We start from the raw sequence: 15,725 nt of genomic DNA, 5'->3' as shown, positions 1-15,725 counted from the left end.
CAGTGCCTGGTGCTTGTTGCATTGTGTTGGTGCCTGATGCTCAGTGCCTAGTGCGTAGTGCTCGGCGCTGCAGGCACGCGCGTGTGCCACCACCCCCAGGAGACGCTCCGGCTGGGACTTGTTGCATATTGTTGAGGACAGCCGTGCCAGTCTGTCTCGTAGTGGGAGAGTTCTGGTACGCTCTGAAGCATCAGCCCTGCACCGTGTCTGTTCTCAGGAAGTACAGAATAAAGGTAGACTGAAAGTCTGGTAGCAGAAAACTCGGAAAGCAATATGCTGATGAGCCAAAAGATTGTGACAGCTGCCCAACGAGAGAGTGAATGTCTCCTGGTGGTGTTGCATTACATGGTTTGGTAAGCAAAGCGAGCGTGTGAGAACTGTGGGTGGGAAGGCGAATGGTGGACTTCGGTTTATTGGGAGAATTTTAGGAAAGACTGGTTCACCTGTAAAGGAGACTGCATGTCGGACGCTGGTGCGACCTATTCCACATTCTGCTCGAGTGTTTGGGATCCCTACCAAGTCAGATTGAAGGAAGACATCGAAGCAATACAGGCGGACTGCTAGATTTGTTACTGGTAGGTTCGAACAACACGTAACTGTTACGGAAAGGCTTCAGGAACTTAAGTGGGAATCCGTGGAGGGAAGACGACGTTTTTTTTCGAGAAACAGCATTGAGAAAATGTACAGAACCGGCATTTGAAGCTGACTGCGGAACGATTCTGTTGCAGCCAACATACATCGGCGTGTAAGGACCTTGAAGATAAGAAATTAGGGGTCATACGGAGGCATATAGACAGGCGATACGGGGCACAAATGGAGAAATCCACTTACATAAGTTAATGTGACAAAAGGGAGGTACTTATGGCTTGGTTCTTCGGAACGAGCACCTAGGACTAGGCGAAGCTGTTGTATGTTACTGTTGGGGACACCTGGAGTGGACTGGGGATGCAAGGCCCGTTTCGGTGCAGAGCTGGGTAGTGGCGGTAGGTGCGATGAGGCAGCGAGCCATTGGCAGTTCAAATACAGGAGTTCAAAGCTGAACGAACTGTATTAAACACGTGCAACTACAATTGTGGTGTCGCGGCGCACTGATAACCGGCCCCTCAGCGTGGCTAGCAGGGCCCGCAGTGACACGAACAGCTTTGCTCACTCCAGCATCAACTGACACAGCACGTTTCGCGTGCTTCCCGCTTCACGGCGGTCTGCGTGAGAACCCAGCGGCGCGGACGGAACTAGACAGGAACTCTTCTAGCACTTAATAAACCCAAGGCCTCCGGTCCTGACTGTATACCAGTCGGTTTCTCTCAGAGTATGCCGATAAAACAGCTCCATATTTAGCAGTCATGTACAACCGATGCTCTTAGGAAGATACGTACGTAAAGACCGGTAAGTTCCACAAGTCACACCAATACCCTACCATAGGTGTAATCCACTGAATTACAGACCCATATCGCTAACGTCGATTTGCAGTAGGATTTTGGAACATAAACTATATTCGAACATTTTATCTCGAAGAAAACGATTTATTGACAAACATCCAACACGGATTCAGAAAATATCTTTCCTGTGTTAAAGGACTAGGTCTTCTTTATTCTCATGAAGTACTGAGTGCTATTGATGGGAAATGTCAAATTCATTCCATATTTTTAGGTTTCCAGGAGGACTTTGCCAGCCTATGTCACAAGCGACTTCTAATCAAATTGCTTTCGTGTGGACTATCTTCTCAGTTGTGCTACTGCGTTCGTGATTTCCTATCAGAATGGTCACAGTTCGTAGTAATTGACGGTAAGTCATCGAGTAAAACAGAGCTAATACCTGGCATTCATCAAGGATGTGTTATAGGGCGTCTTCTGCTCCTATTCTACGTAAACGGTTTAGGAGACAATCTGAGTAGCACTCTTAGATTGTTTACAGGCGATGCTGTCATTTACCGTCTTATAAAGTCTCCAGATGACCAAAGCAAATTGCAAAATGATTTAAACAAGATATCTGTATGGTGCGAAAAGTGGCAATTGACTCTAATGAGGAACATGCACATGAGTACCAAAAGGAAGGTTACAGGATGAATCACACAAATCTAAAGGCTGGAAATACAGCTAAATACTTAGGGATTGCAGTTACGAATAACTTAAGTTGGAACGATAGCACAAATAATGTCCTCCCGAAAGCAAACCAAAGACTACGATTTATTGGCCGAATACTGAAAACGTGCAACAGGTCTACTAAAGTGACTGCCTACTTGTTCTCCCTCTTCTGGAGTACCGGCGTGCGGTGTGCGACGCGCATCAGTTGGGACTGACGGGAGGACATCGAGAACGTTCGAAGAAGAGCAGCACGTTTTGTACTATGGCGAAATACGTAAGACAGTGCCACTGATATGATAGGTATTAGTAATCACTGAAACAAAGGCGATTTTCGTTGTGGCAGGATCTTCTCGTGAAATTTGAATCACCAACTTTCTCTTCAGAGTGTGAAAATATTTTTTTGGCACCCACCTACATACGGAGGAATGATCACAAAAATAAAATAACAGAAACCAGATAGCTTGTAAGTGATTCAGTGAACACTCTTCCAGGCACTTGACTGCATAGTAATCATGTCAGTGTGATTATAATTAAACTTTAAATCACTGTAGAAATAACACCGCTGGCAGAATGACGTGAAATTGCAACGGAGAGTAGAAGGGGGAAATGTATGGCACAAGAAAAATTGATAGTTACAAAATGTAGCAATAGATGGCGCTGTAAGCATCATAATTTAATAGTGGGCGACAACAAATGACAAATGAATCATACAACGATGCCTAAGGTCCACGTTTGACGTTAAACAATCTGTACTACTCAGTGTGAATGGCTGTACAGGTGTGATAATGTCAGTGACGTCCACAGAAGTGATACTGTTAGTTACGTAGGCCCGTCCACCACGGGGGGGGGGGGGGGTCATATCACATCGGATGAGAAAAGCCGATTTTTAAGTGTCCCGAGGTCAAAAACCACATAAAAAACATCGCTTACATCGATTTTTGTCCTGAGGCCAAAAAACGCATAAAAAGCATCAATCATCGGTTTTTAATTACGCTGAGGCCAAAAACCGGATAAAAAGCATAAATCAAAATCGGATTATAAATTTCCGTGTGACTGGCGCAAAACACCTTCAATATGCTGTCCAACGTTTTCTGCAACAAGTCGAAATCGAGAAACAGCATGTTCCACAACTGTTCGAAGCGTTTTCAGGGTCACTTTCAGAATGTGTTGCGCAATGCGTGCCTTCAGTGCGGTTAATTTTGCAATCGGAACACTGAACACAACATCTTTCAGATAGCACGATAGCTAGAAGTCACACGGATTAAGACCAGGTGATCGGGACGGCCATGCTGTAGGGAAACGGCAGCTGATAATTCTAGCATTTCCGAAGTGGCACTTCAGCAGCTGCTTAAATGGATTCGCAATGTACGGAGGTGCGCCATCTTGCATAAAAATGTTCCCGTACACACATCCACGGTGTTGGAGAGCTGCAATGACGTGGTTGCGCAAAAGACGCTCAAAGCGCTTACCAGTGACGGAGCAGGTAACAGGACCGGAAGCACCTGTCTCTTCGAAAAAATATGGCCCTGTCATAAATGATCCCGTAAACCTGCACCACACAGTGACCTTTTCAGGATCACGTGGTACTGGTTGATTTGCGGGTGGGTTTTCCGTTGCCCATATTCTGTGTATTGACATATCCTGTCAGATAGAAGTGGGCTTCGTCTGTCCACTAAATCTTCCACGGCCAGTCACTGTCCACTTGCATGCCAGCAAGAAATTCTAAAGCAAAGGTCTCTCTTGCTGGCAGGTCAAAAGGAAGCAACTCGTGCACGTGGGTAATTTTGAAGGGATACAAAGAAGGATATTTCGTAGGATTTTCCACACCGTTCTCACGGGTATGTCCAATGTTGGGGCAATTCTCCGTACACTGCACGTTTGCACACCACCATTCGCCTCCTCCTGCACTGCTGTGGCCACTGCTTCCACTGACGTCGAATCAATTCGTTTCCTCCCTATACCAGGTTTCACACTAAAAGAACCCGTTTTTTTCGAAATTCCGAATCATTTTCTCCAGACCCACGGGAGTCATCCGATCAACGCCTTTTGTTAATCCCTTCAGTGCCCGGAACTTCTGCAGAGCGACGTATGCACAGTCATCACTCTTGTAACACAGCTTTACAAGCAGAGCGCGATCCTGCATTGAGACGGTCGTTGCGGACGTCGCAGACGCGAAAGGAGGAAAAGACGTGTACCCGGCGTGTTTATACCAACTTCAGTGGGTCGTTTGCATGACAGGTTTACTCATTTACATATTCTTACAGATACAGCGCCATCTATTGGTCAATGTTTTTTTTTTTCTTCTGCCATACGTTTTCCCCCTTCTCCGCTAATATTCCGTTGCAATTTGAGGTCATTCCGACGAGTGGTGTTGTTTCTACCGCATTTTGAAAGTTTCATTATAATCACCCTACATATGTACACTACTGGTCATTAAAATTGCTACACCAAGAAGGAATGCAGATGATAGACGGGTATTCATTCGACAAATATATTATACTAGAACTGAAATGTGATTACATTTTCACGCAGTTTGGGTGCATAGATCCTGAGAAATCAGTACCCAGAACAACCAGCTCTGGCCGTAATAACGGCCTTGATACGCCTGGGCATTGGGTGAAACAGATCTTGGATTGTGTGTACAGGTACAGCTGCCCATGCAGCTTCAACACGATACCACAATTCATCAAGGTTAGTGACTGGCGTATTGTGACGAGCCAGTTGCTCGGCCACCATCGACCAGACATCTTCAATTGGCGAGGGATCTGGAAAATGTGCTGGCCAGGGCAGCAGTCGAAAATTTTCTGTATACAGAAACGTCCGTACAGGACCTGCAACATGCGGACGTGCATTATCCTGCTAAAATGTAGGGTTCTGCAGGGATCGATGAAGGGTAGAGCCACGGGTCGTAACACTTCTGACATGTAACGTCCACTGTTCAAACTGCCGTCAATGCGAACAAGAGGTGACCGAGACGTGCAACCAAAGGCACCCCATACCATCACGCCGGGTGATATGTCAGTATGGCGATAACGAATACACGCTTCCAATGTGCGTTCACCACGATGTCGCCAAACACGAATGTGGACCATCATGATGCTGTTAACAGAACCTCGATTCCTCCAAAAATGACGTTTTGCCATTCGTGCACCCAGGTTCGTTGTTGAGTATACCATCGCAGGCGCTCCTGTCTGTGATGCAGCGTCAAGGGTAACCGCAGCCATGTTCTCCGAGCTGATACCCCCTGCTGCTGCAAACGTCGTCGAACTGTTCGTGTAGATGGTTGTTGTCTTGCAAACGTCCCCATTTGTTGACTCAGGGATCGAGACGTGGGTCTGCACGATCCGTTACAGCCATGAGGATAAGATGCCTGTCATCTCGAGTGCTAGTGATACGAGGCCGTTTGGATCCAGCACGGCATTCCGTATTACCCTCCTGAACCCACCGATTCCATATTCTGCTAACAGTCATTGGATCTCGACCAACGCGAGCAACAATGTCGCGATACGATAAACCGCAATCGCGATAGGCTACAATCCGACATATATCAAAGTCGGAAACGTGATGGTACGCATTTCTCTTCCTTACACGAGGCATCACAACAACGTTTCACGAGGCAACGGCGGTCAACTGCTGTTTGTGTATGAGAAATCGGTTGGAAACTTTCCTCATGTATGGCGATAACGAATACACGCTTCCTATGTGCGTTCACCACGATGTCGCCAAACACGAATGTGGACCATCATGATGCTGTAAACAGAACCTGGATTCCTCCAACCTTGTGAGAATGCTCTGAATAGCTAATCATTTGCATATGACAGCATTTTCTTCCAGTCGGTTAAATTTCACGCCTGAAGCACGTCATCTTCGTGGTGTTGCAATTTTAATGGCCAGTAGTGTAGATGTAACAGATGCCAGACTTCTTTGCAGGAACTCGACCCTGTGTGTGGCAGAAAATGGCGCGTCGGTGACACGGCACAGTGGGCTTCTCCACCATCTGAGGCCCAACTCCCACCCTTCACGGGAGGCGTTTGGCGGCTGCTGCGTCTTGCTGGAGCAGGCCCACCAGTGGTGGAATTGCCTCGCGCCAGCACAACGTCCGGACGCGTCGACGTCTCGGACAGGAAACTGGCGTCACGTGAATAGCTGCTGCACACGCCTAGTTGCAACGACAGGTGAACAGCTGACACCGAACTCTGTGCGCGACTGGAACAGCTGTAAAATTCGTGCACTTTGCTTCATTTTGTATTCTAAAATGGCTGACAACTATTGAAGCGAAACATATGGTGCTAATTACATTTCAGTTGTGGTGAAGAACTTTCGGCTGAGAGAAACAAAGCGTGTGGCTGGTATTTTTTTTTTCCTTTATTGTAATTTTAAAACCTGTACAACAGGTAGTCTGGGAGCAGCATTCAACGCTGCTCTTCAGCCGTAGAATATACAGTGAGAAAGAAACATAAGGAATACACATAATTGACATAATGGTGGGTAATAAAACAGCAGATACAGAAATACAAAACCACGGAGCCGTTCACACTCGACGATAATCCACACTACAAACTGTTGACACGACGAACAAACACTGATGATTTCGATGGCACGTGTGAACGGTGGAGCGGAACGGTGAACACTAAACACAAAACACGACGGCACACACGAGATACTGATGGCGATGATCTGCGGCGCGCGAATGTCCACTGAGCATGTTCTAGTCCGGGGACCTGCCAAGAGAGGAGGAGGGGGTGGGAGAGGGAGAGGGGAGAGCAGAGATGCCAAGGGCAGGGGAGATAGGGGGGAGGAAGGAAGGGAGGAGTGGGGTAGGGGAAGCCCGGGGGAAGAGGGCCGGAGGAAGGGGGGATGGAGGAAAAAGAAGGGAGGGAGGGTGCCCAAAGGAAAAAAAGACAGGAAGTGGGAGGGGAGGATCAAGGTTGGTAGGAGGGGTAGATGTAGGGGAGGAGGACATCATCAGGGAGGGGGAGCTGGCAGAAGCCACCTTGGGAGAGGGTAAGGAGGGTGGAGTGATGGAGACCAGGTGGGACGTGGAGATACAGGCGCAGCAGCGGGCGGGGGTGGGAGAGGATGGGTGAGACAAGCGTGTGAGGAGGATCGAGTTTCTGGGAGATGTAGAGGATCTGTATCCGTTCGAGGAAAAGGAGGAGGTGGGGGAACAGAATGAAGTCATACAGGATCCGCGTGGGGGAGGGGAGACTGATGCGATAGGCGAGGCGGAGATCATGGCACTCAAGTATCTGAAGGGATTTGTAATCGGTAGGGGGGGCGGAGATCCAGGGAGGATGGGCGTAACAGAGGATAGGGTGGATGAGGGATTTATAGGTGTGGAGTATAGTGGAGGGGTCCAGACCCCACGTATGGCTGGAAAGGAGCTTGAGGAGATGGAGTCGGGAGTGTGCCTTGGCTTGGATTGTCCGGAGATGGGGGGTCCAGGAGAGGCGACGGTCGAGGCTGACACCAAGGTACTTAAGGGTAGGGGTGAGGACAATAGGATGGCCATAGATGGTTAAATAGAAATCGAGGAGGTGGAAGGAAGGCGTGGTTTTGCCTACAATGATCGCCTGGGTTTTGTAGGGATTGACCTTGAGCAACCACTGGTTGAACCGGTCAAGATGAGATTGGACAAGGTGTTGGGAGTGCTGCAGAGTCGGGGCAAGGGCAAGGTAGGTGGTGTCATCGGCAAAATGGAGAAGGTGGACACGGCGTGACGGCGGTGGCATGTCCGCCATATACAAAAGGTACAGAAGGGGGGAGAGGACGGAGACTTGGGGCTCACCAGCGGAGGGAAAAAAGGTGTAGGAATCCGTGTTGTGGATGATGACGTAGGAAGGATGTTGAGAGAGAAAGGAGCTGATCAGACGGACGTAGTTAATAGGAAGGGCGAAGGTTTTGAGCTTGAAGAGGAGACCGGAATGCCATATGCAGTCATAGGCTTGTTCGAGGTCCAGGGAGAGGAAGATAGCGAAGCAACGGGAATTAAGCTGTTCGGAAAGGAGATGAGTGAGGTGAAGGAGAGGGTCATCGGAAGAGAAGGACGGCCGAAAGCCACACTGGGTGATGGGAAGGAGGCGGTGCTGGTGGAGATGCTGGTGGATACGGCAGGTGAGGATGGATTCCAGGACCTTGCTGAAGACCGAGGTAAGGCTGATGGGATGGTAGGAAGGCAGACAGTGGTTTACTGGGTTGAAGGAACATCAGGATACGGGAGGTTTTCCACAGGTCAGGGTAGTAGCTGGTGTACAGGACTACATTGTAAATCCTGGCCAGGGTGGAGAGGGAAGAGACAGGAGTTTCACGAAGGTGATGGTAGGTGACACGATCGCGACCAGGTGCGGTGTTCCGTTTTGTGCGGAGTGTAGCAATGAGATCCGGTGTAGTGATAGGGGAATTGAGTTCTGTGTGTGCCATGTTGTCCAAGTACTGGAAACCAGGTGCGAGGAGGGGGGGGGGGACAGAGGTGTCAGTTCAATCGCGGACATCCGGGAAGAGGGAGTAATCGAACTGGGGATCGTCGGGGATGGACTTACTAAGGGTGTCAGGGAAGGGTTGATCATCATGGAGAAGAGGATAGTAGGGGGAGGGTTTAGTTCTGGTAAGGCGACAGAAGGCGGACCAGAACTTGGACGAGTTTATAGGAAGGGTAGCATTTAAACGGGTGCATGTCTGTCGCTAGTCCCGGCGTTTCTTAGCAGCGAGCAAGTTTCGGATGTGTCGCTGGAGTTGCCGTTGGCGACGTAGTGTGTCCAGGTCACACGTGTGGAGGAAGGCACGGTAAAGACAGCAGGATTCACGTAGGAGGAGGACGGCCTGTGGGGGTAAGGTAGGACAGTGGGGGAGGATGGCAGCAGTAGGGACGTAGGCCTCCACGGCCTCAGACAAGGTCTGCTGGAGGAAGGAGGCAGCATGGGTAATATCATCAGGGTGGTGGTAGGTGAAGGGGTGGCTGTCGATCTGGGCAGAGAGGGTATCCCAGTAGGCATTCCAGTCAGCACGGGAATAATCATGGACGTACTTTGGGGAGGGTCATTACGAGGGTCAGGGTGGGGGCGATGACCATTTGAAACGGTGAGGACAGTGAGATGGTTGCTACCAATGGGGTCCAGGACATTCACTGCTATGCGGCCACGAAGGTTAGGGGAGGAGAGGATGAGAAAGGGAGTTGGATTTGGGGTGGGTGTGCTGGGGAATGGGGGTCGTCTTGGAGGGAGGATAGGAACCGATGCCACCGCCATAACTGGGTGGCGGAACGACTATGGATGTTGAGGTCGGCGGCGATCACATGGGAGGAGAAGGTACGGTCAATGTGGGAGAGGAAGTCGAAAGGAATAAGGGCGTTAGGGCGGACATAGATGGTGGCGAGGGTGACGGTAAGGTTGGGGAAGAAGAGACTAAGGATTAGGTGTTCGGTGGGGTCGGGAAGGAGAGGTTGGAGCCGAACTGGGATCTGGCGGTGGTGACCAGTGGCAACTCCGCCACGCGCTATCGGGAAGGGATTATTGGAGCAGTGAAGGAGGTAGGGCGAAGTGTGGATGGTGTGGTGGGGTTGGAGGAAGGTTTCATTTAGGAGGAAGGCACCCACACGGTGGGTGGTAAGGGTGTGCAGGAAGAGGTTCTTGTTGGTGGGAAGGAAGCAGATGTTGTTGAACAGGATACAGTGCTGTCGCACCATGACAAGGATTTAAACGAGGGTGTTGAGATGGGAAAAGGTGAAATGGGCCTGGTTGTGGGAGTTGGTGGCATACATTTTAAGGTGGAAGATGGAATGGGTGGCGGGGGATTTCTGCTGTAGGGTGTGGGGGCGCTGGAAAGGGTGGACATTTTGGAGTACAATGGTAAGGAATCTGACGGTGTCCTCAGCGGAAGGGGGGGGGCGAAGGGAATTGCCAGGAGGGGTGTGGGTGTCCAGACGGCGGACGGGGATGGTGAGAGGTAGGAGGGGGTCGGGCCTTACATTTTTGGGAGTACGTAGGATGAGGGAGGTTACAGGTGTTACAGGAGGAAGGCGACTGTAGGTTGGGGCACTGCCAGAGAAAGTGTGCTTGCTTACAGTGCGGGCAGGTGGGGGCCTCACGGCACTCAGATGTTGGGTGTGTGTTGTACCGCAAACACCTCTGGCAGCGGAGGGATTGAGGAGGGGAACGGGTCAACCTTGTAACATTGGTTAAAGAGGAGAGCACCCTCCTTCAGGAGATGGTCTATGGATGGGGCATGTTTGGAAAAAAAACCGCATAAGGCAGGTGGGGCCAGCGGAGTTGTGAATGTGGCGAACTGCACGCACCTCCAGATACGTATGCGCCTTAAGCTCTGCCAACACCTCCTCCTCTGTGACCATCAGACTAAGCCAAGTGATCAAGGCGGTGAGGGTCAGCGCGGGGGTTGGGGTTGGTGGGAGGGAGGCGGGGAAGGGGCAGGGGTGAGGGAGGCATTAGGGCCAAAGTGGGTGACGGGGATGCGGGAAAGGATATCGATGTGAAGGGTATGGTTGGTGGAGGAGATGAGGACTGAGTCACGGCAAGGAGTGAGGAGGGAGATGGGGACACCGGGAAAATGCTGGTGAATGAAGAGGGTGAGGTTCTGGGCCTCAAGAAGGGAGGGATCAGGACAGGAGAGGAGGTAGCGGTAGGAGGAGGGCGAGGAGGAGGAGGGGGCAGGGACAGGCAGGGAGACATTCATGGCATCCTGGGCAGGGGAAGGGGAACAAGGCGGAACGTTTTTAGGTGCAGAGGGGGCAGGGGTGCCACTGGGGCGTTTGACGGCGGTGGAGGAGGTGTGGGGGGACGGGAGCAACTGGAAGGTGGCGTGGAGTGGCAGGTCCCAGTGCTGGAGACGGAGCCAGAGATGATGAGGGCGAAGGCGATGGCGACGGCGATAATGTAGACGATGGATAGGGCGAAGGTGAAAGTGGAGCATGGACTGTGGTCCTCCGGGCCACCACCCTAGTGGGGACCGCAGAAACGGAAGGAGCAGAGGGAGGGAGTGGAGGGAAGGGATCAGAGGAGGCGTGGGAGGGAGGAGCCAGGGATGGGGGCGACAAAAAGTGAGGGGAGAGTGAGGAGGGAGGGATGGACTGAGGGGGGGGGGTTGTTGGGCACACCATGCGATAGTGGTGGTGGCAGCGGAGGGAGATGTGTAGATGATGGCAGTGATGGTGGCTGTAGTAGTGGTTGTGGGGGTCGACATTGTGACAAGGAGAAAGACACAGGAGAGGACGAAAGGACAGAAGCAAACGAGGGACGGGCAAGCGGACGAAAAACAGAAGAAATAGGACGTTAAGCGATGAAGAAGACTGGGGCCGAAGCCCCACTCTGCTGCTGTTGGCGGGGGGCGACCCGGCTGGTTGGCAGGCCTGAACGCTGGCTTGCTGGCAGGCAGGAACACTGGCCAACGGGGACGCCGCCGCCGCTACTGCTGCTGCTGCCGCTGGCTGCAACCGCTGCTGGCTGGGACCGCAGCTGTCTGCTGGCTGCTAGGCTGGACCGCTGCTGGCTGCTGGCTGGACCGCTGCTGGCTGCTGGCTGGACCGCTGCTGGCTGGCTGGCTGGCTGGCACCTGCAAAAACCTATCGCTTCGATTAGTGACCAAATGCCACAATCGAAGGGCGGTATTCTTGCGAATTACTGCCAGAGATGTGTGGCTGCTATTTCTGTGACACACTTGTGTGACACCGTTGTAGAAATGGTCTCAAGATTAAACAGTTGTCAGCATTTGTTGTAACGTACGTGGTCACGTTAGCCATAATAGTGAAATATACAGGGTGGTCCATTGATCGTGACCGGGCCAAATATCTCACGAAATAAGGGTCAAACGAAAAAACTACAAAGAACGAACTCGTCTAGATTGAAGGAGGAAACCAGATGGCGTTATGGCTGACCCGCTAGATGGCGCTGCCATAGGTCAAACGGATATCAAGTGCGTTTTTTTAAAATAGGAACCCCCATTATTCATTACGTATTCGTGTAGTACGTAAAGAAATATGAATGTTTTAGTTGGACCACTTTTTTCACTTTGTGGCAGATGGCGCTGTAATAGTCACAAACATGTGGCTCACAATTTTAGACGAACAGTTGGTAACAAGTAGGTTTTTTAAATTAAAAGACAGAACGTAGGTACGTTTGAACATTTTATTTCGGTTGTTCCAATGTGATACATGTACCTTTGTGAACTTATCATTTCTGTGAACGCATGCTGTTACAGCGTGATTACCTGTAAATACCACATGAATGCAATAAATGCTCATAATGATGTCCGTCAACCTCAATGCATTTGGCAATACGTGTAACGACATTCCTCTCAACAGCGAGTAGTTCGCCTTCCTTAATGTTTGCACATGCACTGACAATGCGCTGACGCATGTTTTCAGGCGTTGTCGGTGGATCACGACAATAAATATCTTTCAACTTTCACCACAAAAAGAAATCCGGGGACGTCAGGTCCGGTGAACGTGCGGGTCATTGTATGGTGCTTCGACGACCAATCTACCTGTCATGAAATATGCTATTCAATACCGCGTCAACGGCACGCGAGCTATGTGCCGTACATCCATCATGTTGGAAGTACATCGACATTCTGTCATGGAGTGAAACATCTTGTAGTGACATCCGTAGAACATTACGTAGGAAATCAGCATACATTGCACCATTTAGATTGCCATCGATAAAATGGGGGTCAATTATCCTTCCTCCCATTATGCCGCACCATACATTGACGCGCCAAGGTTGCTGATGTTCCACGTGTCGCAGCCGTCGTGGATTTTCCGTTGCGCAATAGTGCATATTATGTCGGTTTACGTTACCGCTGTTGGTGAATAACGCTTCGTAAATGGAACGTGTGCCAAAAATCTGTCATCGTTCCGTAATTTCCCTCGTGCCCAGTAACAGAACTGTACACGACGTTCAAAGTTGTCGCCATGCAATTCCTGGCGCATAGAAATATGGTACGGGTGCAATCGATGTTGATGTAGCATTCTCAGAGACCGCAACAGAAACCAGCACCAACAGCAAGCCAGCTGCACCTAATTATGATAATTTAGAACTTAACTTACTTTTAAGTAGGCTAGAGAAGAAAGAGATACTGCAGACAGCGCAGCGGATGCTACTTAGATTGTGCCATCCAAAGGGAGATTGCGCTAGCAATCTCAGAACTCAAAAACAAAAAAAGCACCTGGACCAGATGGTATCCACTCGGAAACACTGAAAAAAACTAGCAGCGCAGATCACCCCGTTCCTAACAACGTTACTGAACGATGTCTTACGGCTGGGCAGGGTACCTACAGTATGGAAAACCTCCAAAGCAGTCATTATTAAGAAATCAGCGGACAGGGATCCTTCAGATCCAAAGACGTACAGGCCAATATGCCTAATAAACACCCTAGCAAAGATTCAGGAGAAGCTACTGTGTAAGCGCCTGCAAACACACAGAGCTCTCAGGGGTATGAGCCAACACCAGTTCGTCTTCAGATCTGGCAGATCAATAGATGATGCCATCAACCAGGCCCTACACATAGTTAACACCAAAAAACAGAAATACGCCATGGCAATAATGATTGACATTGCCGGAGCATTTGATAATCTTTGGTGGCCAGCACTGTTTCAGAGGCTAAGACATCTGGACGTACCGCAATCACTGTACAACAGTTTTCTAGACTACTGTATAGACCGCGTAGTCGAATGGCAGATGGACAGCCGGAAAATAATTAAAAGAATTACCAAAGGCTGTCCTCAAGGGTCGATCTGCGGCCCCATCTTCTGGGACATAACAATCGAACCCCTGCTACAGCTTCTGGATGGGGATGACAGGTCAGACGGAATTGTCGCCTACGCAGATGACCTATTAGTTGTAGTCACTGCAAACAACAGAGCCCAGTTAGAAGAAAAAGCCAGTGGATTACTACAAACAATCACTCAGTGGTGTCACAACAACAAACTCAGGATAGCCGAAAACAAAACAACACACACTTTACTGAAAGGATCACTCCAAAGGAATACTTCGGTTAAAATTGGGGACACAAACATCAAACGAGCACGCATTACGCGCTATCGTGGGGTACACATAGATGAAAAATTGAATTTCCACGAACACATAAGGCTAACAGAAATCTCCAGAGGATGGACAGCGATACCCACAGTGACAACGAAAATAGTGACAATGAGGAGGAACAGGAGGTGGAAGCTGAGATGTGACAGTAAATAAGCAAATTGCTGGCAATCTAGCCAAGAAAACACCAAATGCTGTAAATGGATGGGCACCTAAAGTAGTTAATACATAGGATTAGTAACAAATAGGATAAGCAACATTATTTCTCTACTAATAACCATTTGTGTGCGTGTGTGACTGGCGGTCAGCGGCTCGAAGAAACTATTCCGAGGTATTCACTGTCAGTCACACTCGGTGATGGTACTAACAAATCTCTCATCTATCCTATCTTCTTTTTATATTCTTCTTAAAAAACAACAAAATTTTATTTATATTTCAACATTAAATTATTGTTATTTTGAAAAGTATCATTCTTTGTAAATGTTGTAGATAAAACAAAAGGAAAGAAAACTGTAAAAAGATGAAAAATGAAAATTGTAAGTTGTACGACCTGTTTTAAACATCAGGTAACAGGTCTATAATTTGGCAATAAATAAATAAATAAATAAATAAAAATTCTCAACAACGACGTTTTTGAGATTCCCGAATCTCGCGGAATTTGTCTGTTACTGATGTGCGAATTACCTGCGACAGCAACTAAAACACTTACTTCGGCATCATCATTTGTTGCAGGTCGTGGTTGACATTTCACATGTGGCTGAACACTTCCTGTTTCCTTAAGTAACGTAACTATCCGGCGAACGGTCCGGACACTTGGATGATGTCGTCCAGGATACCGAGCAGCATACATAGTACATACCCGTTGGGCATTTTGATCACAATAGCCATACATCAACACGATATCGACCTTTTCCGCAATTGGTAAATGGTCCATTTTAACACGGGTAATGTATCACGAAGCACTGGCGGAATGTTACGTAATACCACGTACTTATACGTTTGTGACTATTACAGCGCCATCTATCACAAAGCGAAAAAAGTGGTCCAACTAAAACATTCATATTTATTTACGTACTGCACGAATATGTAATAAAAATGGGGGTTCGTACTTAAAAAAAAAACGCAGTTGATATCCGTTTGACCTATGGCAGCGCCATCTAGCGGGCCAACCATAGCTCGATCTCGTTTCCCCCTTCAAGCTAGACGAGTTCGTTCTTTGTAGTTTTTTCGTTTGACGATTATTTCTTGAAATATTTGGCCCGGTCACGATCAATGGACCACCCTGTATATATAGAAATGTATTACGGTAGTGAGAGTTTTGTGGTAAAATTAATACAACAGGACTACACAATACGCTACTGGCAAAGTGGGGTTTACTTCAAATACATTTATACAGGTATTTTAAACGTAATTATTACTCTATACCCAGAGATTATTTTAATGTCGTATAAAATGTTTGTCCAAACCAAAGAAAAAAACCTTTCGATTTCTTAAACAGTCCTCTATTAGCGCTTGGTGTATGAATGAAACTGTCGTGTTTTTATAGGCGTCTGTATCACTGGTAAATATTTATTCACGTCATCCCAGCGAAGTTAA

The sequence above is a fragment of the Schistocerca cancellata genome, chromosome 5 (genome assembly GCF_023864275.1).
Source record: "Schistocerca cancellata isolate TAMUIC-IGC-003103 chromosome 5, iqSchCanc2.1, whole genome shotgun sequence".
NCBI lineage: Eukaryota > Metazoa > Arthropoda > Insecta > Orthoptera > Acrididae > Schistocerca > Schistocerca cancellata.
Note: the sequence above shows the minus strand (reverse complement) of the source record.